This window comes from Dasypus novemcinctus, chromosome 2 (assembly GCF_030445035.2).
Source record: "Dasypus novemcinctus isolate mDasNov1 chromosome 2, mDasNov1.1.hap2, whole genome shotgun sequence".
Lineage (NCBI taxonomy): Eukaryota > Metazoa > Chordata > Mammalia > Cingulata > Dasypodidae > Dasypus > Dasypus novemcinctus.
In genome coordinates this window covers 200910002-200926443 of record NC_080674.1, presented here as the reverse complement: position 1 = coordinate 200926443, position 16442 = coordinate 200910002, and the positions used below count along the sequence as shown (strand labels likewise).

Genomic DNA, 16442 nt, shown 5'->3' with positions numbered 1-16442 from the left:
TTAAACATACGAAAATCAATCAATAAAATATACCACCTAAAGAGATCAAAGGAAAAAAAACACATGATCAAATAATCATCTCTACAGATGCAGGAAAAGCATTTGACAAAACACACCCTTTCCTGATTAAAACACTCCAAAAGATAGGAATAGAAGGAAACTTCCTCAACATAATATAAGGTATTTATGAAAAACCCACAGTTACATCATAGACAATCATGAACTCCTAAAAGGTTTCCATCTAAGATTGGATACAGGAGAAGGATGTCCACTGTCACTGCTCTTATTTAACATTGTGTTACAAGTACTTGCATGAGCCCTGAGGCCAGAACAAGATTTAAAAGGCATCAAAATTGGAAAGGAAGAAGTAAAAAGGGGTGGCAGACTTGGCCCAGTGGTTAGGGCATCCATCTACCACATAGGAGGTCCGAGGTTCAAACCCCGGGCCTCCTTGACCCATGTGGAGCTGGCCCATGCACAGTGCTGATGTGCGCAAGAAGTGCCGTGCCACGGAGGGGTGTCCCGGTGTAGGGAAGCCCCACGTGCAAGGAGTATGCCCCACAAGGAGAGCCACCTAGCGTGAAAGAAAGTGTAGCCTGCCCAGGAATGGTGCCACACACATGGAGAGCTGACACAAGATGACACAACAAAAAGAAACACAGATTCCCATGCCATTGACAACAACAGAAGCGGACAAAGAAGACGATGCAGAAAATAGACACAGAGAACAGACAACAGGGTCGGGGGGGAAGGGGAGAGAAATAAATAAATAAATATATATATATATATATATTTAAAGTAAAAGTTTCACTATGAAAAAAAAATGTTTCACTATGTACAGACAACATGATCCTATACATAGAAAGGCCTCAGAAACAAAGCTTCTAGAACTGATAAATGAGTTCAGTAAAGTCAAAGGTTATAAGAATAATGCAAAAAAATAAGTAGCAGTCCTCTACACCAATAATGAGCAATCTGATGAGGAAATCAAGAAAAAAAAATACCATTTACAATAAAAACTTTAAAAAATCAAATATCTAGAAATAATTTAACTAAAGAAGTAAATGACTTATACGTAGACAACTACAAAGAACTGTTAAAGAAAATCAAAGAAGACTTAAATAAAAGGAAGAATATTCCCTGCTCATGGATAAGACTAAATATCATTGAGATGTCTGTCCTACCCAAACTAATCTACAGATTTAATGCAATCCCAATAAAAATCAACACAGTGTTTTTTAATGAATTGGAAAGACTTACTATGAAATTTATTTGGAAGGGCAAGAGTCCCTGAATATTAAAAGACATATTGACAAAGTAAAATGAAATTGGAGAAATCACACTACCTGACTTTAAAGCATACTACAAAGCTACAGTGGTCAAAACTGCATGGTACTGGCACAAGAACAGACAATAACTAATGGAACTGAACTGAGAGTTCTGATATAGATCATGGCATATACAGTCACTGGATCCTCAGCAAAGCCACCAAGCCCACTCAACTGGGAGAGAATGGCCTCTTCAACAAATGGTGCTTGGACACTGGATATGAATATCCAAAAGAATATCCATCTCACACCTTATACAAAAACTAACTAAAGATGGATCAAAGATCTAATTATAAAAGCCACCAAGACCATTCAACTGGAAGAGAATGGCTTCTTCAACAAATGGTGCTTGGACACTGGATATGAATATCCAAAAGAATATCCATCTCACACCTTATACAAAAACTAACTAAAGATGAATCAAAGATCTAATTATAAGAGCCAAGGCCATAAAGACCTTGGAAGGTAAGTAGGGAAGTGTCTATAAGACCTTGTAATAGGAAATGTCTTCATGAACTTCAAACCCAAAGCATGAGAAGGAAAAGAAAAAAAAAAGATAAATGGGACCTCCTCAAAATTAAAACCATTTGTACCAGAAAGGAGTTTGTGATGAAAGTGAAAAGACAATCTCAACAATGGTAGAAAGTATTTGGTAACCAAATATCTGATAGGAGCCTAATATCCAGCATATGTAAAGAAATCCTATTTCTCAAAAGTAAAAAGACCAACAACCCATTTTAAAAATGTACAAGTGGGAAACGGACTTTGGCCCAGTGGTTAGGGTGTCCGTCTACCACATGGGAGGTCTGCGGTTCAAGCCCTGGGCCTCCTTGACCCGTGTGGAGCTGGCCCAAGCACAGTGCTGATGCGCGCAAGGAGCGCCGTGCTACACAGGGGTGTCCCCCGCATAGGGGAGCCCCACGCGCAAGGAGTGCACCCATAAGGAGAGCCGCCCAGCGCGAAGAAGGGAGCAGCCTGCCGAGGAATGGCACCACCCACACTTCCCGTGCCGCTGATGACAACAGAAGCAGGCAAAGAAACAAAACGCAGCAAAAAGACACAGAAAACAGACAACCGGGGTAGGGGAGGGGAATTAAATAAATAAATAAATAAATAAATCTTTAAAAAAAAAATGTACAAGTGATTTGAGCAGACACTTCTCCAAAGAAGCAATACAAAAGGCTAAAAAGCATATGAAAAGATGCTCAACATCACTAGCTATTAGGGAAATGCAAATCAAAACTACAACGAGACACCATCTTACTTCCATCAGACTGGTGGACATTAGAGAATCAGAGGACTAAGGTGTTGAAGAGGATGCAGAGTAATGGATGCCCTCATCTACTGCTGGTGGGAATATAGAATGGCCCAGCCATTTTGGATGACAGTTTGGGATTTCCTCAAAAAACTAACTGTAGTTCTGTTATAAGACCCATCAATTCCACTGCTGGGTATATATCCAGAAGAACTGAAAACAAAAGACAAGAACGGAATATGCACAACAATGTTCATAGCAGCATTATTCACTATTGCCAAAACTGGAATTAACCCAAATGCCCATTAAGAGATGAATGGATAATCAAAATGTAGTCTATACATACAATGGAATATTATTCAACTGTAAGAAGGAATACAGTACAACACATGGGATAACACGAATGAATCTGAAGGGCCTTATGTTAAATGAAGCAAGCCAGGCATTGAAGGACAAATATTACATGACCTCTTTGATAAGAATTAAGTTAAGTGAGCCAACTCAGAGAGCTAGAGTCTGGAAGATAGGTTTACAGGAAATAGAAAGGGAGAAGAAGATTGTGACCCAATGCCCACAGAGGTGAAATCTATAATAAGGTGTGAGTAGTTGTGCAGTAAAGGGATATGACAAGGGTGTAGGGATACTATTGGGTTGGGTGGTACAAGCTTAACAGGGAGCTAGGGTAGGGAGGATGGGTTGGATGGTCCATGAAAATGGGGGAAGGGTTGGGGAAGGTAGCAGGTGAACACTGGGGATTGGCAGGTATGCGGTTGAAACTACAATGCTGAGAAAATTGTTTTGGCAATATGACAAGGAAGGGCTACTGGTTTAGGGTGCTGGATGGAGGTACATTTGGGACAGGGCACACCTGAGTAGTCTTCTAGAGAAGGTGCAAGTGATGCTTTTGTCATAGTGTGTTGGATCAGTGGAGGGAGACCCACATAATGAGTGGAAAGGAGCTAAACTCCCATACCGGGGAGTCTTGATATGTTCTCAAACATAGGGGAGGGTGTCTCTGGAGAGTATGGGTGGTTCCCAATAGGGGAGGACAGACGACTGTGTCAAGCCATCAGCATTGTTGCAAGAATTACAAACCTTGTCCTTCAAGGAGTGAAGCCTTGTGGGCACAGTGGGTCCTAAGGGGAGGGAGAGGGAGGAAAGGGATCAATGGAAGAGTAGGTATTTAGGGGGCAAAGGAAGTGTTCTGTATGATCTTGCAATGATGGATATAGGTCAAGTTAAATTTCATCAAAAATGCATAAAGGTATATGGTCTAAAATGTAAACCATAATAGAAACCACTGACCATAGTTTGCAGCTATGTTTTAATATTTGTACATCAGTTGCAACAAAATGTACCATCCATATGTAAAAAAGTTTCTTAAAAAGGAAAGGTGAAAAAGGGGGGAATGTTGGGTATATGGGAGTCCCCTATATTCTGTATGACTTTACTGTGACCTAAAACTTCTTTGAAGACAAAATGAAAAAGGTAAAATACTGGGGAAATAATGGAAGAAAATGTAACTGTACATATAGGACAACATATATTACAGTGATGAAAGGCAAAACTTAATTTTTTAACTATTTTTCATTTTTTAAATACCCCTTTTTAATCCTATTTTAGTTTTGGCTTTTCTTAAATTATTATGTATCTTATTTCTGATGTTTAAACCTTTTGTTATTATTTCATTTTCCTATAGCGAATTTGAAAATATTCTTGGCTTCATTTTTTAAGACGTTTTAGATCACAAAAGGGTTACAAAAGGGTTAGAGGAGGACCATTGGTGTGGGGTGTCTGTGATGGGGGAGACATGGGAGGAAGTTCATGTGGGGATATAAACAAGGTATATAAATATGTTCAAATGTTCATGGGGCATTGCCACAGTGGGTAGAGATTCACACAATAACTGAAAGAATATTGAAGTCCTATATTCGGGAGCTCTGCCACATTCTCTAATGCTACAACAACAATCCCCCAAGGAGCAAGGACTAGTGAAAAAGGATGGCCCATTGATATACCCTTGAGATTGATGACTATGCTTATGTACTTTTTGCTCTTAAATTTGTAACTTAGCCTAGTGATGTAGGATACCTAAGAGTTATTTCTTGAGAGCCTCCATGTTACTCAAATGTGGCCTCTCCCTAAGCCAAACTCAGCATATAAATGCATTACTTTCTCCCCCAATGTGGGACATGACTCCCAGGAATGAGACTGGACACTAAACTAAAGAAGGGGAAAGGTAAAGATACATGACTTTATATGGCTAAGAGACTTCAAAGTAAGCCAAGAGGCCATCAGAGATTTACACTTAAAATGTCTCTGCAGGATGTCATAGACTGCCAAAGCAGATGCTACCACAAATAGTGGGACACTTGAGGGATCCAGAGATACCCAGCTCATATGTTCAGGGCAGATAGCTCCAGAGATTGAAGCCTGGCCACTGGGTCCTCCTTTGGAGTTTGTGCTCCCGAGTGTGACAGAGTTGGACTCAAATGTGACTTCTCTACACATGCCTCTTCTATCTCTTTTATTTGAACCTATAGTTGATGCTGGAATTGGTAGGTATACATCCAAAAGACTTGAATTTCTGGATGGTTCATGTGTCAGTTGGGCCCTGAGTCTCAGTGGAGGTGTAACACCTACTCTCCAGTTCATTGGCCTCACCCAGGACAACTAACAAGGAGGTGAGGATGGACAACCACCATACCAAGGGACTGAGAAAGTCAACAACTGCAAGCAAGAAAGTCTCATCTATTAGCCAAATTAGTTCAAAGTCACCTCTCAGGTAGAGTAGGCATCACCATTCCAGAATCCTCAGGATTGGGAAATAAAATATAGATTAGTGTGGACTTACTGGTGTTCTACTATAGACTTACTGTGGTTCTATCAATGGAAAAACTATTCATCGATGTGGAGACAATGGCCACTGGTGGTGCTGAAGTCAGGGAGAGGGAAAAAGAGGTATAATATAGGGGCATTTTCAGGCTTGGAATAGACCTGAATGACATTGCAATGACAGATACAGGCTGTAGCGTTTTGATATTATGGATGAATTCCAAAAAGAAATATTGGATTATGTATGTAAACTGATCTTTTTTGGGGCGGGCATATTAAATTATGTTGGATTCATAGGTTTACTTGATTAGGTAATTATGTTAATCACTTGTGACAGAAGGGCATTGAGTCCCCACCCTTTGATGAGCAGGGACACACAGATAAAAGGCAAGGCAAAGGACAGAGTTAAGGGTTCTTAATGTTGGAGTTTTGATGTTGGAGTTTGATGCTGAAGCTGGAGTCCTGGGAAGCAAGGAACCCTGAACCCAGAGAGAAGCAATATCCTGGAAGGGAAGAAACACAGGAAGCCTGAACCCTTGCAGATGTCAGCAGCCATCATGCTCCAATATGTGAAAATAGACTTTGGTGAGGGAAGTAACTTATGCTTTATGGTCTGCTATCTATAAGCTCCTACCCCAAATGAATACCCTTTGTTAAAAAAAAAATTTCTGGTATTATACATCAGTACCCCTTTGCCTGATTAATACACAGGCCATTATATATTATGCCATAACCTACAGAACTGAGTGTGAGAGAGTGTAAACTACAATGTAAACTATAACCCATGCTTAGCTGCAATGCTTCAAAATCTGTTCAATTGTAATGAATGTAGCACACTAGTGCAAGAAGTTGGTAATGTTGGGAACAGTGGGAGGTGTATGGAGTAGGGCATATGGGAATCTCTCATATTTTTTAATGTAACATTTTATGTAATCTAAGGATCTTTTAAAAATAAATTTTAAAAGGACACAAAGGCCTCTGAGCTGACTACAAAGGGGTATCCAGGGATCTACAATCCCCAGAAAGGGTAGAGAGAGGGACACTGCTTAAGGCTGATAGCTTCTGACCCACAGTTCTGGTCTACTGTGTCCTACCAGCCCTTCTAGGCTGAGTGGGACCACACTGTTGTCTACCTTAGGACACTAAACAGGACTGGAGAAATCCAACATTCTCAATCTCCCTCTCTTATAGCTGGCACTGACTGTTGAGGATGCACCTTCCCAGAAAACAGGGAAGAGAGGGACAAGATCTAAGGCTGACTCAGGTTTTGACCCACAAATTTGGTCTGTTGTGTCCCATGGGCCCTTCCAGGCCAGGGAGGCCTTGTCATTGTTTGCCTTAGGAGGCTGCAAGGGAGTAAAGAAACCTGACCCTCTCAATTTCCTCTATGAAGGGGGACTGATTGTTGAAGATGCAGAAGGGAGTGGAATTATTTCTTACCCAGAAAATGGAAGGGGGCTGCCAGAGAAGGCTAGAGACTTTTTTATAAGAAAGTTCAAATTACAAGGCTCTTAGGCTCCAGGTAGGACCCTTTCAGATTGATCCAGGCTGTGTTACAGCAAAAAAAAATTTTGACATGCATTGAACTGAGAGGAATGTCAAAGAGTGCCATCTGTTGGCAGAACTAGGAAGTACATATGAGAAAATAAAAAATAAATGAGGCATTTTCTGACTTTTATAGCTTTCCTCCCAAGGCCCTAGGAAGTAGGTCTGCAACCCATTACTGGGTGCAGAACACACCTTTGAGCGACTAACAGGGACAACCCTAATGATTCAGGTTGAATCAAGAATCAAAGAGCAACAGTAACACACAGCCTCCTGCCACTAAATCCCAATAAAAGACAAAGAAATTGAGCATCTGAGTAAACTACACACTAATCAGGTGCCTAGACATCAGCAAAAATTTATGAGCCAGAATAAGAAAATGGAAGGCATAGCCCAGGAAAAGGAATATATCAAAGTCCCAGAAGAGATGCAGGATTGGAGAGAACTAATTAATGAGATGTGTACCAATTTCCAAAATTAAATTCATGAGTTGAAAGACAATACAGCTAAAGGGATGAATGACATCAAGAAGATGTTGAGCAAGCAAAAAACAGAATTTGAAATGTGGAACAGAAAAGCAACAGAGCTCATGGGAATGAAAGACACAATAGGCGACATCAAAAGCACATTAAAGGTCTACAACAATTTCAGGCAGACTTGAAAGGACAGAAGAAAGTAGAAGTGACACCAAAGACAGAACAGCTGAAATTGAAGAGAGAAAAGAACAGAGGGAGGAAAAAAATGGGGAAAAAAAATGAGCAGAGCCTCAGGGAGATGAATGACAACAGAAAACACAACAACATACATGTCATGGGAGTTCCAGAAAGAGAAGAGAAGGGAAAAGGGTTAGAAAGAGTATTTAAGGAAATAGTTAAAATTTCCCAATGCTCACAAAAGGAATGACTCTGCATGTCTAAGAAGCCCACCTTATCCTAATTGGAATAAATCCAAATAGACATACTCCAAAAGATATATTATTCAGAATGTCAAATGTCAAATGTCAAAGATAAAGAGAAAATTCTGAGAGCAGTAAGGGAAGCAAATCATCACATACAAGGGATGCCCAGTAATAGTATGGATTTCTCATCAGAAACCATGGAGGTGAGAAGACAGTGGTATGATGCAATTAGGAGACTGAAAGAGAAAAACTGCCAGCCAAGAATTCTGCACCCAGCAAAACTGTCCTCCAAATATGAAGGTGAGTATAAAATATCCACAAACAGAAACTGAGAGTTTGTAAAAAAGAATCCAAATTGCAGGAAATAATAAGGAAGCCATAGAGCCTGAAAGAAAAAGAAGAGAAAGGCCTGGAGGAGAGTAGAGGAAAAAGAAGAGCAGAAAGGATAATCAAGAGAAAAAAGACAGACCAAAATATGACATGACACATGAAAACAAAAGAATAAAATGTAGGAAGTAAACAATGCATTTACAGTCCTATCATTGATTGTTAATGGATTAAATGCACCAAACAAAAGATATAGATTGACAGGATGGATAATAAACACATAAGCCATCCATATGCTGCTCACAAGAGACCCACCTTTGACTCACGGATACAAACCAGCTATAAGTAAAAAGTTGGAAAAAGATACTTCATGCAAATAGTAACCAAAAAAGAGCAGGGACAGCTATACTATTATTGGACAAAACAGACTTGAAGTGAAAAAAAGTTATGAGTCAGAGAAGGCCATTATATATTAATTAAAAGGACGACCCACCAGAAAGATATATTTATGCACCTAACCAGGGTTTCCCAAAATACATAAGACAAACTCTGTCAAAACTGAAGGGAGAAACAGGTATCTGTACAATAATCACTGGAGACTCTAATACACTACTCACATTATGAGACAGAACAACTGGACAGAAGATCAACAAGGAAAACAGAGAACTTAAAGAACAATAAATGAATTAGACCTAACAGACACACAGAATGCTGAATCCAAACACAGCAGGTTATACCTTCTTCCCACGTGCCCATGGACCCTTCACCAGGATACACCACATGTAGGGCACACTGCAGGTCTCAATACATATGAAAAGACTGAAATTATACAAAGCACCTTCTTAGATCATAATGGAACAAAATTGGAAATCAAGAATAGACAGGAAAAAGATAACTTTGCAACTGTGTGGAGTCTGAACAACACACTGTTAAATGATCAGTAGATCAAAGAAGAAATCGCAAGTGAAATTAGTAAATATATAGACAAATGAAAATGAGAACACAAATTACCAAAACTTAAGGGATACAGCAAAGTCTGGAGAGGGAAATTTATAGCCCTAAACACCTATATTAAAAAAGAAGAAAGCACTAAACTCAAAGACTTAACTGAACACCTAGAGAAATTGGAAAAAGAACAGCAAACCAATCCTCAAAGCAAACAGAAGGAAAGAAATAATAAAGATTAGAGCAGAAATAAATGAAATTGAGAACAACAACAACAAGAAAAAAAAATAGATAAAATCAAAACCAAAAGCTGGTCCTTTGAGAAGACCAGTAAAATTGACAAATCGCTAGCAAGATTAACAAAGGAGAAAAATAGGCAAATAAATACAATCAGAAATGAAAGGAGGGAAGTAATGACTGACCCCACAGAAATAAAAAGTATCAAAAGACGATATTGTGAGAAACTGTATGCCAACAATGACAACCTAGAAATGGGAAAATTCCTAGAAAGGCACAACCAACCTACACTGACACTACAAGAAATACAAGAATTAACAAACCAACCACATTTAAAGAGACTGAATCCATCATCAAACACCTCCCAACAAGGAAAAGCTCAGGACCAGATGACTTCAGAGATAAATTCAACCAAACATTTCAAAAAGAATTAACAACAATCCTGTTTAAACTCTTCCAACATGATGATGAGGAGGGAAAATTACCCCACTCTTTTTATGAAGCCAACATCTCCCTAACACCAAAGCCAGATAAAGACACTACACGGAAAGAAAAGTACAGACCAATCTCTTCAATGAACACAGAGATGCAAAAATTCTCAACAAAATATTGACAAATTGAATCCAGCAGCATTATTGAAGACTTACACATCATGACCAAGGTGGATTTGTTCCTGGTTACAAGGTTAGCTCAACATAAAAAAAACCCATCAACATAATACACCACATTAAAATAAATTGAAGGGAAAAAACACATGGTGATCACAATAGACACAGAAAAGGCATTTGACAGAATCCAGCATTCTTTCTTGGTAAAAAAACACTTCAAAAGGTATGAATAGAAGGAAAATGCCACAATATGATAAAAGGCATATATGAAAAACCCACAGCCAACATTGTACTCAGTGGGGAAAGGTGGAAAGCTTTCCATCTAAGATCAGGAACAAGACAAGGATGCCTACTATTGCCATTGCTATTCAACATTGTACTACAAGTTCTAGTTAGAGTAATTAGAGAAGAAAAAAAATTAAAGGCATCCAAATAGGAAAAGGGGACATAAAACTTGCACTATCAGCAGATGACATGATCCTATATTTAGAAAATTCTGAAATGTCTACAACAAAGCTACCTGACATAAGAAATGAGTTCAGCAAAGTGGCAGAATACAAGATCCACATGCAGAAATCAGTGTTCTTGTACAGTAGTACTGCATAATCTGAGGAGAAATCAGGGGAAAATTCCATTTACAATAGCAACAAAAAGACTCAATATGTAGGCATCAACTTAGTCAAAGAAGTACAGGACCTAGATGCAGAAAACTACAAAAGAGTGGTAAGAGAAATTTAAAATGCCTAAACAAATGGAATGACACTCCGTGTTCATGTACTCTAAGACTAAATATCATGAAGATGTCAATCCAACCTAAACTGACTTATAGATTCAATGTAATACCAATAAAAATTCCAACAGCCTACTTGACAGAAATAGAAAAGGCAATTACCAAATTCATTTGGAAGGGAAATGCACCCAAGTAACCAAAAACATTCTAAAAAAGAAGAGCAACATGGGAGGAACTTCAATGCCAGACCTTGAAACATATTACAATGCTACAGTGGCCAAAACAGCATGGCACTGGCATAAAGAGAGACTCATTGATCAGTATAATAGAATTTAGAGTCCAGAAATAAACTCCCACCTCCATGGTCAACTAGTTTTTCAGACACCTACCAAGTCCATGTTAATGGGGGGAAAATCCCTTTAATAAATGGTGCTGGGAGACCTGGATATCTATAACCAAAAGAATGGAATGGAACCCCTATCTTACATCCCATACAAGAATCAACTCAAAATGGATCAGAGATCTAGATATAAAAGGACCATAAAACTGCTTGAAGAAAATGTAGGGAAACATCTTAAAGACCTTGTGCTACATGGTGGTTTCTTGGACCTTACATCCAAAGCACACAAAACAAAAGAAAAAATGGATAAATGGGACCTCCTCAAAATTAAACACATGTACACCTCACAGGACTTTGTCAAAAGGGTGAGAAGGCAGCTGCCTCAGCAGAAGGAAATACTTGGAAATCACATGTCCAATAAGGGATTAATATCCATGATATGTAAAGAGATGTTACAACTCAAAAATAAAAAAAGACTCAATTAAAAAATGGGCAAAAGACATGAATACACATTTGTCCAAAGAAGAAATACAAATGGTGAGAAAACACGTGAAAAAATGTTCAATATGAGTAATGATTAGGGAAATACAAATCATAACTAAGAGATATCTTTTCACGCCTATCAGAATGGCCACAATTAAAAAGTCAGAGAACTACAAATGTTGGAGAGGATGTGGAGAGATAGGAACTCTTACTCACAATTGGTGGGAATGCAGAATGGTACAGCCACTGTGGAGGACTGTTGGGCAGTTCCTAAAGAAGTTGAATATAGGGCAGCGGACTTGGCCCAGTGGTTAGGGCATCTGTCTACCACATGGGAGGTCTGTGGTTCAAACCCCAGGCCTCTTCGACCCGTATGGAGCTGGCCCATGCGCAGTGCTGATGTGCACAAGGAGTGCCCTGCCACGCAGGGGTGTCCCCCACATAGGGGAGCCCCATATGCAAGGAGTGTGCCCCGGAAGAAGAGCTGCCCAGTGCAAAAGAAAGTACAGCCTGCCTAAGAATGGTGCTTCACACATGGAGAGCTGACACAAGAAGATGCAACAAAAAGAAACACAGATTCCCGTGCCGCTGACAACAACAGAAGCGGACAAAGAAGAAGATGCAGCAAACAGACACAGAGAGCAGACAACTGGGGCAGGGCGGGGATGAGGGGAGAGAAATAAATAAATAAATAAGTCTTTAAAAAAAAAAGAAGTTGAATATAGATTTGCCAGTGACCCAGCACTATCACTATTGGGTCTACACCCAGAATTGAAAGCAGTGATACAAATACACATCTGCACACTCATGTTCATAGCAGTGCTAGTCACAATGTCAAAAGCTGGAAAGAACCCAGGTGCCCATCAACTGACAAATGGATAAACAAACAGTGGTATATTCCCACAATGGAATATTACGCAGTACTTAAGAAGAAATGGGCAAGCAGATTTGGCCAGACAGGGCATCTGCCTACCACATAGGAGGTCCAAGGTTCAAACCCAGGGTCTCCTGATCCATGTGATGAGCTGGCCCATACATAGTGCTGATTTTCCCAAGGAGTGCTGTGGCACGCAGGGGTGTCCCCCGCATAGGGGAGCCCCACATGCAAGGAGTGCACCCCGTATGGAGAGCCACCCAGCACAAAATAAAGTGCAGCCTGCCCAGGAGTGGTGCCACACACACGGAGAGCTGACAGAACGAGATGACACAACAAAATGAGGCACAGATTCTGGGTGTCGCTGACAAGAGTACCAGTGGACACAAGAAGAACACACAGCAAATGGACACAGAGAGCAGACAACTGGGGGTGGGGTAGGGAAGGGAAGAATAATAAATAAAAAATAAATCTTAAAAAAAAAGAAAAGAAGTCCTAAAACATTTGACAACATCAATGAACCTGGAGGACATTATGTTGAGTGAAGCAAACCAGCCACAAAAGGACAAATACAATAAACAGAGGATCGCTATGAACTAAATATATTGTATAACATATTGTATGATTCCATTTACATAAAACATAAATATAAATCAATTTATAGAGGGGAAATAAAAGTATCTGTGCAAGAATAGCCAAAAAGGGGAGCTGTGAACAGTAGGGGAAGCACAGATGAAGAAGCGATGGATTTACTTTTTAAATTATTATTCAAATTAGGAAAATGCTCTAGTAATGATGGAGGTGATGAATGCACAACTATGTGATGCTGCCAAACACCACTGATTGTGCAGTGAACTGTATGCTTTGTTGATAAGTATTGATAAAAATGATTTGTTAAAAAAAACAACAAACAGCACTTAAAAATGGGAAACTATGTAAATAACACTTTCACCAGAGAAGAAGCATTCAATTCTTTTCATCACTAGGGAAATACAAACTAAAACCTGCTATGACTTATCATATAGACATAGTAAAAGGGCTAAAATCAAGACAGATAATACCAATGTTAAAGAAGATGTGGAAAACCTGGAGCCCTCATACATTTCTAGTGAGAATGCCAAAAGGTGCTGCCACTTTGGAAAACATTTTGTCAGTTTCTTAAAAATATAAACTTACATCATTGTTGCTAGTTCCACTCCGAGATATCTATCCAAGACAAATTGCTGTACCATGATTCCCACAGCAAGTTCATGGCCGCCAAAACTGGGGAAAAAAATACAAATGCCTATCAACTGGGGCTTGGATAAGAGAAGGTGGTACATCGTAAATAGCTCTGCAGTTCTAACGAGGTAATTTCATTCAACTAACTTTCACAGAATAAACAAGTTATCTGTGTCTGGAAAAATGCCAAAGACTGAAGCAAGCCCGGGTCCCCCGCCGCCCACGGGCCCCCGCGAAGGCAGCCCCCAACCGCACAGCGGGAGCTTTGGCGGCCGTGCAGCCGGGCGCGTCCTCAGCGCAGCGCGGGGACGGCCGCTCGCCCGCTTTTCCGCGCTGCCGGCGGCCCCCGCAGCCCCGCGCCCCCTGGTGGGGTCCGCACACGTACCGGGCTCCGGGCCAGGAGCAGGCCGGCATCTGAGAAGGGACCGTGCGCTCCGCCTGAGGGTTCCGGGCCGGTGCTCGCTGCCCGGCGCGGAGCCTCCGCCAGGCCCAAGAACCAGGACACGGCCGGGACTGGAACCCCCGAGGGTCTGAAAGCTGCAGCCGCTGCGCCGCGTGCTGGGCGGGGCCTCAGGGGCGGGGCTGAGCGGTGGGGAAAGCGGCTGCGCGGCCAGCGGCGGGACTGAGCGCCCTCCACGCCCTTGACAGAAGTCCCACCCCTGCCGCGGCCCTAGGCGGGCCTGCGCACTTAGGGCTCCTGCGCGCTCCGGTCCCACTAGACTTCGGGGCCCCTACCTGCGTCCTCCGGAAGGAGGGTCTCCCCACCCCTGACATCCGGCCAGCGCCTGGCAGCCACGCAGATCCTCCTGGCCAGGTATGGGGACGCCTCCCGGGAGGAGCTGTCAGCCCCAACTCCCCTTGTGAGATAAATATTCTTCTTTGTCACAGAAGACTGAAGCTCAGGGTGCAGCGCAATAAAGGGCAGCAGGAGGTGCGCTAGGTCGGGGGGGAGCGGGGAGTCTCATTGTAAACAGATGGTTACTGGCCCCTTTTCAACTAACAGGTCATGATTCTAGAACCCAAGATTATAAAAATAGTTAAAATGAACAGAATTATTGTAGTTTCCCAAGATACACAGGATTTTAAAGTGGAAAATCTTCAAGGGAAATTAAGACCTATGAAATGCTATGGTTATAAGTGAATCAACACTTGGAATATTTTGGAGCAATACTTGGGACAAACTACCAGTAATTCATCTTTTGGGACTTGTGTGATCTCTCCAAATAGATTATTCCTGTAATGTCAAAAAACTATCATATAAATGGAAACTTAAAAAAAATTTTTTATTTAATTGCCTTTTTTTAAGCTACCTTGAGCACAAATGTTACATTAAAAATATGAGGTTCCCACCCCCCTACCCCCCACTATACTATGCAAATAAAGAGAGACAGAACGAGGATTAATGGCTGGCAGGGGTTGAGGGGAGTGGGGAAGGTGGAGTAACTCCTTCTGGGTCTATGAGATTTCCTTCAGAATGGATAAAAATGTTCTGAAATTAGATAAATTTGATGCACAACATAGTGAATATACTAAATGCCACAGAATGTACTGTTAAAATTGTTAATTTTATGTTATGTCGCTTTCACCTAACAAAAAATATACAGATAATGTGAAGTGGAGGAAAAAGAAACTCTCATAATTATAATGCTCTTATCGTGCTTGAAAGAAACACTTTCTTTCTACTATATCTCTCACCTGCACAGTTCTGAGTTGTCACCTGCTGATGGTAGAGTTCCATGCCATCCAAAAGGACAAGGTGTGCCTACATTGCAAAGGAGCCACAAAAATCCTGATTGGTTCCTGTACAAGGAATAGGTTTCTCTAGTTCTAAAAATGGCTAAAAGCTAGGGTATTAAGTTAAACAAGTATTATCAACACAGACATACTCAAGATGAATTAGGAGGAAAAAGGAATTTTGCAATTGAGCAAGTCTCTTGCTAGACTTCATTACTAGAACCAATGAAAGCATTTTTCTTTTCTGCTCTAGTACAGAACCTGGTCAGAGGGTTTTTCTCCTAGCTCACTTAAGCTTCCCCTCTTCTATTAGTGCCTTTGCAGGGTACTCTCTCACCACATGAACCTTCCCTGGCATTCTTTATGTCCCATTTCTCCCCTCCTCCCTCCAGTTCCTCCTCCCCCTCCTCCCCTTCCTCCTCCTGCCTCTTCTCTCTTTTCTCTCAGGCTTTTCTAAACCACAAGAGGCAGTGGCCTCATTTCCATTGTCATAGAACCCTCAAATCCCAAAGAACTGCAGAATCACTCATCAAAGTTTGCAAGTTTTTTCTTTTACTTGTGTAGAGGACATGATTTTTTTGGTTACTGTTAGCATGGAGTATCTTTTTCAAAGATTTCATTTTCAGGCAGTTTTTATCCTGGATCTAAGGTGAGTCTCTTGTAGGCAGCACATGGATGGCTCATGTTTTCCCATCCATTCTGTCAGCCTGTATCTTTTTTTTTTAAGATTTATTTTATTTATTCCTATCCCCTTCCCCCTCCATTGTCTGCTCTCTGTGTCCATTTGCTGTGTGTTCTTCTGTGTCTGCTTGCATTATCTGGCAGCACTGGGAAACTGTCTCTTTTTTTTTTTTGTTCCATCATCTTGCTGTTCAGCTCTCCATGTGAAGTACCACTCCTGGGCGAGCTGCACTTTTTTTCAGATGGGGCAGCTCTCCTTGTGGGGCACACTCCTTACACATAAGGCACTGCTATGCAGGGGCACCCCTGCATGGCAGGGCACTCCTTGAGTGCAGCAACACTGCACATAGGCCAGCTTACCGCACAGGACAGGAGGCCCTGGGGATTGAACCCTGGACCCT

The 16442-nt window shown here is 41.1% G+C and overlaps 1 long non-coding RNA gene across 3 annotated transcripts in view; it reads right to left on the bottom strand.

The window, feature by feature from the left end:
- Positions 1–14158, bottom strand: part of LOC131275035 (uncharacterized) — a 45622-nt gene extending 31464 nt beyond the window's left edge. For all 3 annotated transcript variants that reach the window (XR_009182437.2, XR_011647287.1, XR_009182436.2), the window contains exons 1-2: positions 14012–14158; positions 13582–13668 (exon numbers count right to left, since the gene is read on the bottom strand). This is a non-coding gene — a long non-coding RNA (uncharacterized lncRNA). The remainder of the gene's footprint in view (positions 1–13581; positions 13669–14011) is intronic.
- Between the last annotated feature and the right edge of the window lie 2284 nt (positions 14159–16442).